We start from the raw sequence: 9,471 nt of genomic DNA, 5'->3' as shown, positions 1-9,471 counted from the left end.
CAATTTTTTGATCTATTTTCCACCTATCCTGTAATTGCCCATACTGGAACCATGTTTGAACTACCTTCTCCTCTTTAAGTACCTCTAAAGATTTTAATTGTAGTACCCCCCTTTCCAAGATAAGAAGCTGTCTGTAGGTAATTCTATCCTGTTTTTGTGCTATATTCATATTTTCAATTGCGTGTCTAGGAATTGCCCACATGGGTATCTTGTCATTTAATTTATATTGGTATTTTTTCCAGACCCGCAGTAAGGCATTTCTTAAAATATGACTTTTAAAATTCTTGTCCAATTTTTTGTTGAATAACAGGTAAGCATGCCAACCATAGACCAGATCGTGTCCCTCAATATTCAATATTCTATCATTAGTTAAATGAGTCCAATCACTAATTACAGATAGTGCCACTGCATCATAATATGGTTTTAAGTTAGGTAGTTTCAAGCCTCCTCTCTCGCGTACATCTTGCATTATTTTCATCTTTACCCTCGGCTTCTTTCCTGCCCATACAAATTTGTTGATACCCTTCTGCCATTCTAAAAGATTCGCATATTTTTTAAGTATAGGTAACATTTGGAAGAGAAATAAAAATTTTGGTAAGATGTTCATTTTCACTGCCGCTATCCTACCAAACAAAGATAAGTGCAATTTCTCCCATTTTTTCATCTCTGTCTGTATACTATGCCAAAGTGGTTCATAATTATGCTTATATAGTTTCCCATTTGAAGTTAAGATGTTAACTCCAAGATAGTTGACTTTTTAAACTACCTCACATCCTAGCATCACTCCTAGTTCTTCCTTTTGTTTAATATTCATATTATAGCTAATATTTTGTTTTTCCTAAATTTATTTTAAAACCAGACACTTGACCATATTGATTAATCGTATTCATTAGAACCATACTGGATTCTTGCGGTTGTTCCAATATTATGACCAAATCATCCGCAAAAGTGCGCACTCTGTATTCTTGCTGCCTAATCTTGATCCCTTTTAGACCATCCAAGCCCCGTATTTTATTCAACAATACTTCCAAAGTTATAATGAACAATAGTGGGGACAAAGGACAGCCCTGTCTTGTACCTTTTTCAATTTGAAAAGAGTCTGTTAAGCTTCCATTGACTATGATTTGGGCTGTTTGCTGTTGGTATATTGCATCAATTGACCGTAAAAAACTATCTCCTATCTGCATTTTTTGCAATATCTTCAACAGGAATTGCCAATTAACTCGATCAAAGGCCTTCTCAGCATCCAAAAATATGAATGCGGCAGGGATTTGATTATTCTTTCCCAAATATTCTAAAGCATTAATGATTAATCTAACATTGCTCTTCATCTGTCTCCCCTGTATAAAACCTGTTTGGTCGGTATGTATCAATTGTTGAATGACCACCATTAACCTATTTGCTAATATTTTAGTAAAATTTTATAATCTACATTAAGTAATGAAATAGGTCTATAATTTTTGGCTGAGTAATATCTTGATCTTCTTTGGGTATCAACGATATAAACGCTGTCTTCCATGATGGGGGCACTTTACCTTCCGATTGAATTTTATTAAATAATTCTCTAAGAGGTTCTACCATTTCTAACTGTAAGTTTTTATAATAAACCGCTGTTAGGCCATCTGTACCTGGTGCTTTCCCTAACTTTAGTTGTTTAATTACCTGCAGGATTTCCCCAGAGGTTATTGGTTGGTTCAACTTTTGCCTGTATTCTTCTCTAACTAAGGGGATTTTCTCTTTATCTAAGTATTTATCTATGTCTAAACCCCTAATTTTGTCCCCTTTGTACAGTTCTGTATAAAATTCCCGAAATGCCTTTTGGATCTCCTCCTGTTGAAACACCTCCTTCCCTCTATAACACAATTTAGATACATTTCGAGTTTTTCTTTTTTTCCTAATCTGATAAGCCAACCACCTACCGGGTTTATTTGCGTTGCAGAAAGTATTGTGTTTTGCATATAATAAACTGGTGGCTACCTGGTCAGAGATCAGCATATCAAATTGGGATTTTAATATAGAGATTGCTTCCTTAGCCTTTATATCGCCTGGATTCAGCATTAATTCCAACTCTTTCCCTTTAATTTCCTCTTCCAATTCTTTTCGTTTTTGCCCTTGTTTGTGTCTCTGTATTTTGTTTATATTCATCAGTACTCCTCTCATATACGCTTTGCTTGCATCCCATACATATTCCATAGATGTACCCTTATTCATATTGAGAGCAAAGTATTCAGATAACAATTTTTTACAATCATTAATGTACTTTTCATATCTAAATAAATTTTCATTCAACCTCCAAGACCTTCTTGCCTGCACTACCCTTCCCAGTTCCATCCAAACTGGGTTATGATCCGAAAGAACTCTCGCCGCAATCTTTGTCTTCTTCACCCTAGAAAGTAAATCATTAGTAATTAGTATAAAATCAATCCTTGATAAAGATTGATGTCTGTCAGAAAAAAAGGTGAAGTCATATTCCTCTGCATTCCTTTCGCGCCAACATCTCGCAATTCGAAATCATCCATCATGTCAAAAAAAGATTTGGGTAACTTAGCTCGGATTTTAGTGTTCGGGCGAGATGTCTTCTTATCTCTTTTAGTATCAATCACCCCATTCCAGTCACCCAGTAGTATACAAGACTTAAAGTCCCACTGTACTAATTTAGCATGGAGATTTCTATAAAATCCATCTTGCTGTTGATTAGGAGCATAAATTCCCAAAAGTAATGTCTTTTTCCCTTCTAAGATTAGGTCTAGTGCGATATATCTTCCAAAGGGATCTGCTTCAATTAGCTCGGCTTTAATGTCTTTTCTTAAGTATACAACTATGCCATTTTTCTTTTCCGTAGCAGAGGTCACAAAATGTTGACCAAGTTTGGAATTAAACAAGTATTTTTGATCAGTTGATTTGATATGAGTTTCTTGCAAACAAATTATATCATTCTTAAACTGTTTGAGATAATGAAATATTTTCTTTCTCTTCTGTGGAGAGTTCAGTCCGTTCACATTCCATGTCAGAATCTTAGTTGTCATTTTTGGTTGCCTGAAGTTTTTTTTAGAGCCTCCCGCATGGCCTGTCTAACCTTTGGTCTGGCTCCTCCCACGACTTCTGAACTTCTTGCTGTGACTCCTTGATCAATGGCCGATGGTTGTTGAGATTGTTGCGTTGTAGCTTGTTTTTCCATTTGTCTGGTAGTCGTACGGTTAGGTCTTTGTTCCTTGACCCCTTGCCCTTCCGGGAGGGGAAGATGGTACGTATCATCTGGTAGTTGTGTGGTTTGCTGTTTATCTTGTCCTTCTCGTGGTCTCTCTCCATATCCAGATGATTCAGGGTGTCCCACCTTCAGGATCTTATGATAGAAATCTCGAGCTTTCCATACAGAGTTGAGACGATATCTTTGCTTGTCAAATGTAACTATGATACCAATGGGACGTCCCATCTATACTGTATCTGACGCTTTCTGAGCTCTTCCACCAAAAAAGCATAATCTCTCCTGGCTCTTAGCATTTGAGGTGGTATTTCTTTCAAGACAATCAAATCCTGTCCGCCAATTTGAAGCCTGGTATTATAGGACTCTTGTAGTATCATGTTTCTGAACTCTCTTGTAACAAAGTATATTACCACATCTCGAGGGAGTTGCTTCTGTTTTGCCGCCCAAGAATTAACGCGATAAATTTTGTCGATCTGCCAATCAAAATTGGATCCCGGTCTTCCCACCAGACAGTCAAAAGCCTCTGAAAACATCTGCTTTAAATTCTCCTGTTTCTCTTCACGCAGCCCCTAACTCTTAATGCAAGCTCCATCTGTTTATACTGTATCATAATAATTTGGTTTTCAGCATTTCAACTTTTTGTTCCACCACTTCAGTTTTAGATGTCAAGTTAGTTTAGCTTCATTAAGAACCTCTAAGTTCTCTTCCATTCCGGAAACATATTCTGTCAGTACATTTACAATTCCCATCATATCATCATTCATTTTGGTGATCTTAGTATCAAACTTATCATATAAGACTTTTATCTCATTCCTTATTTCATCTCTGAATTCTCTGAAAGTTTCTAAATTCTGTTCTCTAGATTCTCTAAACATTTCCAAAAAGAATTCTTTCGTTGGTACTTCTCCACTAGGGGGCATAGAGGGTGGGGGCTGCGACTTTGTGCCAGGTATGGGGGACGTAGCTCTTGGAGGTAATTTCTCTGGATTTAATTTTGATGCCATTATGTCTTTGCTTTAAGCACTTAATCAAATTTTGCTGGCCCGCTGTGCAACTTACCAAAAAAAAAAAAAAAAGGGAAAGGAAAAGTTCCTCTCTTTTTGCAGAGAGTTTACGGAAGGTTTCAAAAGACTGGCATTACACCAAAACAGTTCAGCAAAAAAAACAAAAACAAAAAACAAAAAAAACCCTCTGTTTGGAATGTCTCTATGTTAGCGAAGAGTCTTTGAAAACTTTTAGAGGTTGATAAGAAAAGAATCTTCAGAGAAGTAGAGCTGATTAATTCGTGAGAGGCTATTCCTTTGATTCCTTGCCAAGGAACTAGGGATATACCATTATTGCAAATGCGAAAGCTGCAGAATCGCCATTTTGAAAACAGTTGCACAAAGGAAGCCTTTATAACACCGAAGCTAGGATTTTTCTTAGGAATAACAAATAAAGTTCACAGGTATGGGCTCTGCTTGTATTAGTTTCAGATAAAATAGTTTCAAAAATTGTCCTAAGAGGGGTTTCTTTGCCTTGTGCTGTAAAAACAGCCGAGATTTTTGGCCGGAGGTATGACTCAGCTTTGGTTAACTCCCCCCTTCTGTTCGCAGCAAAAAAGAAAGCTGCAAACTTCAAAGAAAGTTCTTACCGGCTGGGTCTCTCTCTGCTATCTTCTTGTCTGAAGAAGAGATATCTACGGGTGTTTAAGTAGATAACGAGCCAGAAATCTGGGGGCAGCTCAATTAAGCCGCCGCCAACGGCAAAGTCCCACCCCGGAAGTCCAATCCTTTTGAGATTTTGTTTGCCTTCTAGAAAAATCTGAAAACAGGTCTTTTTCTGGAGGGCTTTGGGGCCCTGATGCTAGGCATTGTGTCTTAGCTGTCCTATTTTTCATATTCTTATTATTTATTTTATATAAGAGCCATGGTGGCACAGTGGTTTAGAATGCAGTATGTAGGCTAATTCTGCTGACTGCCAGCAGTTCAGTCCTCACTAGTTTGACTCAACCTTCCATCCCTCCAAAGTCGGTAAAATGACCCATTGTTATGGGGTCACTTTTTTTAATAATAGCATTGAATTGATGAGTCAGCAGTTCACTGCATTTCTTTTAGTTCCTGGATTATAAAAGTTTAGTCAGCTATTTAATATGCATTGGTGGAATCAGGCACACTAACCCCAATGAAACGTATTTCTGAGTAGACTTGGATGTGATTGGTTTATGTCAAATAGCATCAGGTCAGACTAAAGAAAGCATGAAAGCATGAGAAATCAAGTAAAAAGAAGAGCAAGAAAAGCAACATATTAGATAACATCATCTTCATCATTAGAGTCAATTTTATGCAGATGGGTAGATGAATGGATGGAGATAGATAGATAGATAGATAGATAGATAGATACAGTAGATGAATAACTACAACAACAAAAAGGAAAAAGAAAATTATAAAAAATAGTAGTAATTGGTCTTTCCAACCCCCTAAAGCTTACCACTAGCATAGACACAAAGATGACACAACATTTTGACAAGAATCAAAAGCCAATCATACGATCTCCTGCAAATGCAACACTCGGTTCTGAATTAGTTTTCATTGTTCCTAAGCTCTTTCCTGAGTTGAGATAAGTGCTTCCCACCCATTCCCAAGCCAACAGAAAATTATGCCAGCATGACATTTGTTATGCCAGCATGACATTTGCTGTTGTTGTTCCTATTGCCAATTCCTATCCTGCCTCTATTGCCTTTGTTTCAAGTCATTGGATTGTTCTCACTGCTGATGAGTGGATACCAGATTGGATAGACCTTGGATCACACTAACCCTAAAGTGACTTATGTTTTTCTTATTCATAGATTCTGTACAAAATTAAATAAATATTAAGAAGATATATAGAAAGAAAATTGCTAGGACATGTTTGTGGTAAGATCAGGTGTAAATGAGGACACATCCTAAGAAAGCATAACAAGGCCAAAAGATATACTCTGACAGAACGTTGTTTAATTCAATCTATTTCGGGCAGCAGGAACCAATATAGCAAAAACTTGACAATCTCCAGCAATTAAGTATTCTGGATAGAAGCAAAGATTGCACATGGCCCCCAGCAGTGGTGGGTTTCAAATTTTTTTAGAACCTCTTCTGTAGGTGTGGCCTGCTTTGTGGGAGCGGTTTGACGGCCCTGTGACCGGGTAGGAGTGGCTTGCTGACCCTGTGACCGGGTGGAAGTGGCTTGATGGCCATGTGACTGGGTGGGCGTGGCCAACTTGTAAAATGTGGTGAAACTCATTTAACAATGCTCTTGCTTAGCAACCAAAATTTTGGTTCAGAAACTCTGGCATTTGAAGTACGCAAGTCTTAAAGCTGTCAAGTTACAAGACCCTTGCACCCCTAACCCTTTAGAAAAAATAATCTCAGGGGTGTTCAAACTTGACAGCTTTAAGAATTGTGGACTTCAACTCCCAGAATTCCTCCTCCAGTCATGTTGGCTCAGGAACTCTGGCATTGAAGCACACGAGTCTTAAAGCTGTCAAGTTACAAAACCCTTGCACCCCTAACCCTTTAGAAAAAATAATCCCAGGGGTGTTCAAACTTGACAGCTTTAAGAATTGTGGACTTCAACTCCCAGAATTCCTCCTCTCTTCTTCATCTTGATGATGTGCGGGCAGGTGGAGGGAGGGAATTGGAACTGGTTCTAAACAGCACTGTAGATTTGTGGAACCTCTTCTATAGAAGAGGTTAGAACTGGCAGGAACCCAGCCCTGGCCCCCAGTGATTCTTCCTGTAAAATGTGGGTTACCTGTTACATGTATTATAGTGCATTCATCTTTACTGAGTGCCTGTAGATGTATGTGTTGGGCTGTAACACCCATAATACATAATCATTCATGCTATGTGGAAATGATAACAATCATAACCCAACATAATTTCAGGGCATTCTTTTGGGGAATACAACCATGGTATTAAGCTATTCATGAGCCAGGGAAGACTGCAGATTAAAATTCATTAAAGATTTATTTATCTGTGCAGAGAAATCCACAATCCTCACGAGAAAACAAAAGCAATTATCATCACTATGTAAACTTTTTCTTCCTTTTTCCCAGCTACAGATAATGGAGGAAAAAAAGGAGAAGGACAAACTGGAGATTAGATTGGTAGGAGTAGACATAGAAAAACACAAGATCGACTGTATAATTGGAAAAGATAAGCGGCTTCTGTCATTGTTAAGAAGTCAGGCTAGATGGCCAGAGAGGAAAAGGGAAAGGGGAAAAGGATGTGCCCTACATTATCCTATGTAAGGAAAAGAAACCCAAGAATTGGGGATGGAAAGCAATTATGAGGGATGAATAGATTTCAGCCAAATGCCAACTAACTTATTCAGATTAAGACTCACAAAAATCACAATATAGGCACAATGGCAAAGACTGCAAAATTAATATGATTTTTGACCGCATTATGACTTCTAAAGCCATTAGTGGAGTATTTATGATATTGTCAGGAAGAGACTTAAGCATCACTTCAACATACACAAAATGTCATAATTAACTGGATTAATGAAACCCTTAAGGAAGTGCTGTTTGAACTGTTAATTATCTAGACATGATTTTGTGCTGGTTTTTTTAAAAACATGCTGCATTCTCCTAAAAGAGATATTCTGCTTCCTTCCTTCTTTCCTTCATATTCTCTGGTTAGCAGAGTCTTTTTTGTGTGTTAGCAAATAGAAGTAACATTGTTTCATCATTTATTTGGGAAAGCAATTCTAAATGCCTTAAGATAACAAGCTAGAAAGAAAAGCCTTAAGCAGATAGAATGTTGCAGCAGTATAATCCTTGACCTCAAGCATCCCACCAGATTTCCTCACTGGTAGCGACTTTGTGGCAAGAGAGAAGCCAGTCCTGAATTTGAGAGTTAATTCCCCAAGAGAATCCCCTAAAGTAGAGTCTGTTTTAATCCCTGCAGAATGTCTTTGAGATATGCCTCTTACCCAATTTTTGATCAACAGAGGGGCTCTAAGGGGCAATTTCTGTTCCTTCTGGGACATCTAATAAGGAAAAAGACCCTCCTCTAGTTGTGAATTTTGTACAACTTTTACACATATTTTTAGAAAACAAAATATAGATAAGTGAACAATATAACACATGTATTTCAATAAATTAAGCAACACCAAAGTATTAAACTGAATGGATGAATTTCCAGGGATTCCAGGGGTTCTATTCCAATGTAACACTCTTCTTTTTCACTTGCAACAAACTAATCTTCCTAAAGGTGCAGAGTAAAGAAAAGTACATATCCTGTTTTCCCGAAAAAAAACCCTCCCTGGATAATAAGCCCAATCAGGCTTTTGAGTGCATGCGCTAAAATAAGCCCTCCCCCAAAATAAGCCCTCCCTGAAAATATTGCAACACAGCAGCAGCCATGAAGTGACCCTGCTCACCGACTCCTGCACCTCAAAATAATAAGACCTCCCCAAAAATAAGGCCAAGTGCTTATTTTGGGAGGTCAAAAGAAAATAAGACCATGTCTTATTTTCAGGGAATCACAGTAGAAGTAACCTAACTTTTTCATTTGGTTAGCAGATGTGTTCATTGTAACAGTGGTTTCTCTATAACAATTTATCTCATTCTCCCTTTTCATTGTTCTTAAAACTTCCATTTTGAGTTAGATTTTCTTCTTCCTGATCTATCTGGGATTTGTTAGCTGCAGGGAAAATCCAAATTGGACAAAGTTCTTCAGAGAGAATTCTTTATGCTTTCTCTCTTGTTACCCCTTGCTCAAAATGAGTCTTCTAGGACTTGAGGGCGGATGAGGACATGTTCTGCACTTCTGGTTCCCAGGTATCTTTCTTCTTATCTGTGTCAACTTTTGCAGTGCCATACCCAAATGTGAATCTTTTGCATCTTCTGATCCTGTCTATTCCGGAAGTCTATTATTTCTCTCAATTCTATCTTCCTTGTAAAGGGCTCTGCTACCTCCTCCATCCACAATATCTCTATTTGTCTACCATCTCCAAATCTTATTTCCTGCATTCTACAACTCCACTCTTATTTTGTTTATATTTTGTTTCCTAACCAACATTAACCTTCCTTGGCTTGCACCAGCTTACTACAGCTGCAACCAGTTAGGTTGCAGTAACACTCATGAAAGTGCTCAGATAGAACCATATAATTTGCAGGCCTGTCTGGCTAGTAGATTTGCTATGGCTTCCTGAATTCTGGAGAGCTTGTTCTGAAGCAGGTAGCTATGCCATTGTTCTGCAACATTCTCCCAGGATACCAGAGTACATGCCAGTCACAGCAA

This window comes from Thamnophis elegans, chromosome 11 (genome assembly GCF_009769535.1).
Source record: "Thamnophis elegans isolate rThaEle1 chromosome 11, rThaEle1.pri, whole genome shotgun sequence".
NCBI classification, from domain to species: Eukaryota; Metazoa; Chordata; class Lepidosauria; order Squamata; family Colubridae; genus Thamnophis; species Thamnophis elegans.
The sequence above is the reverse complement of the archived record's forward strand: the minus strand, read 5'-3'. Positions refer to the sequence as shown.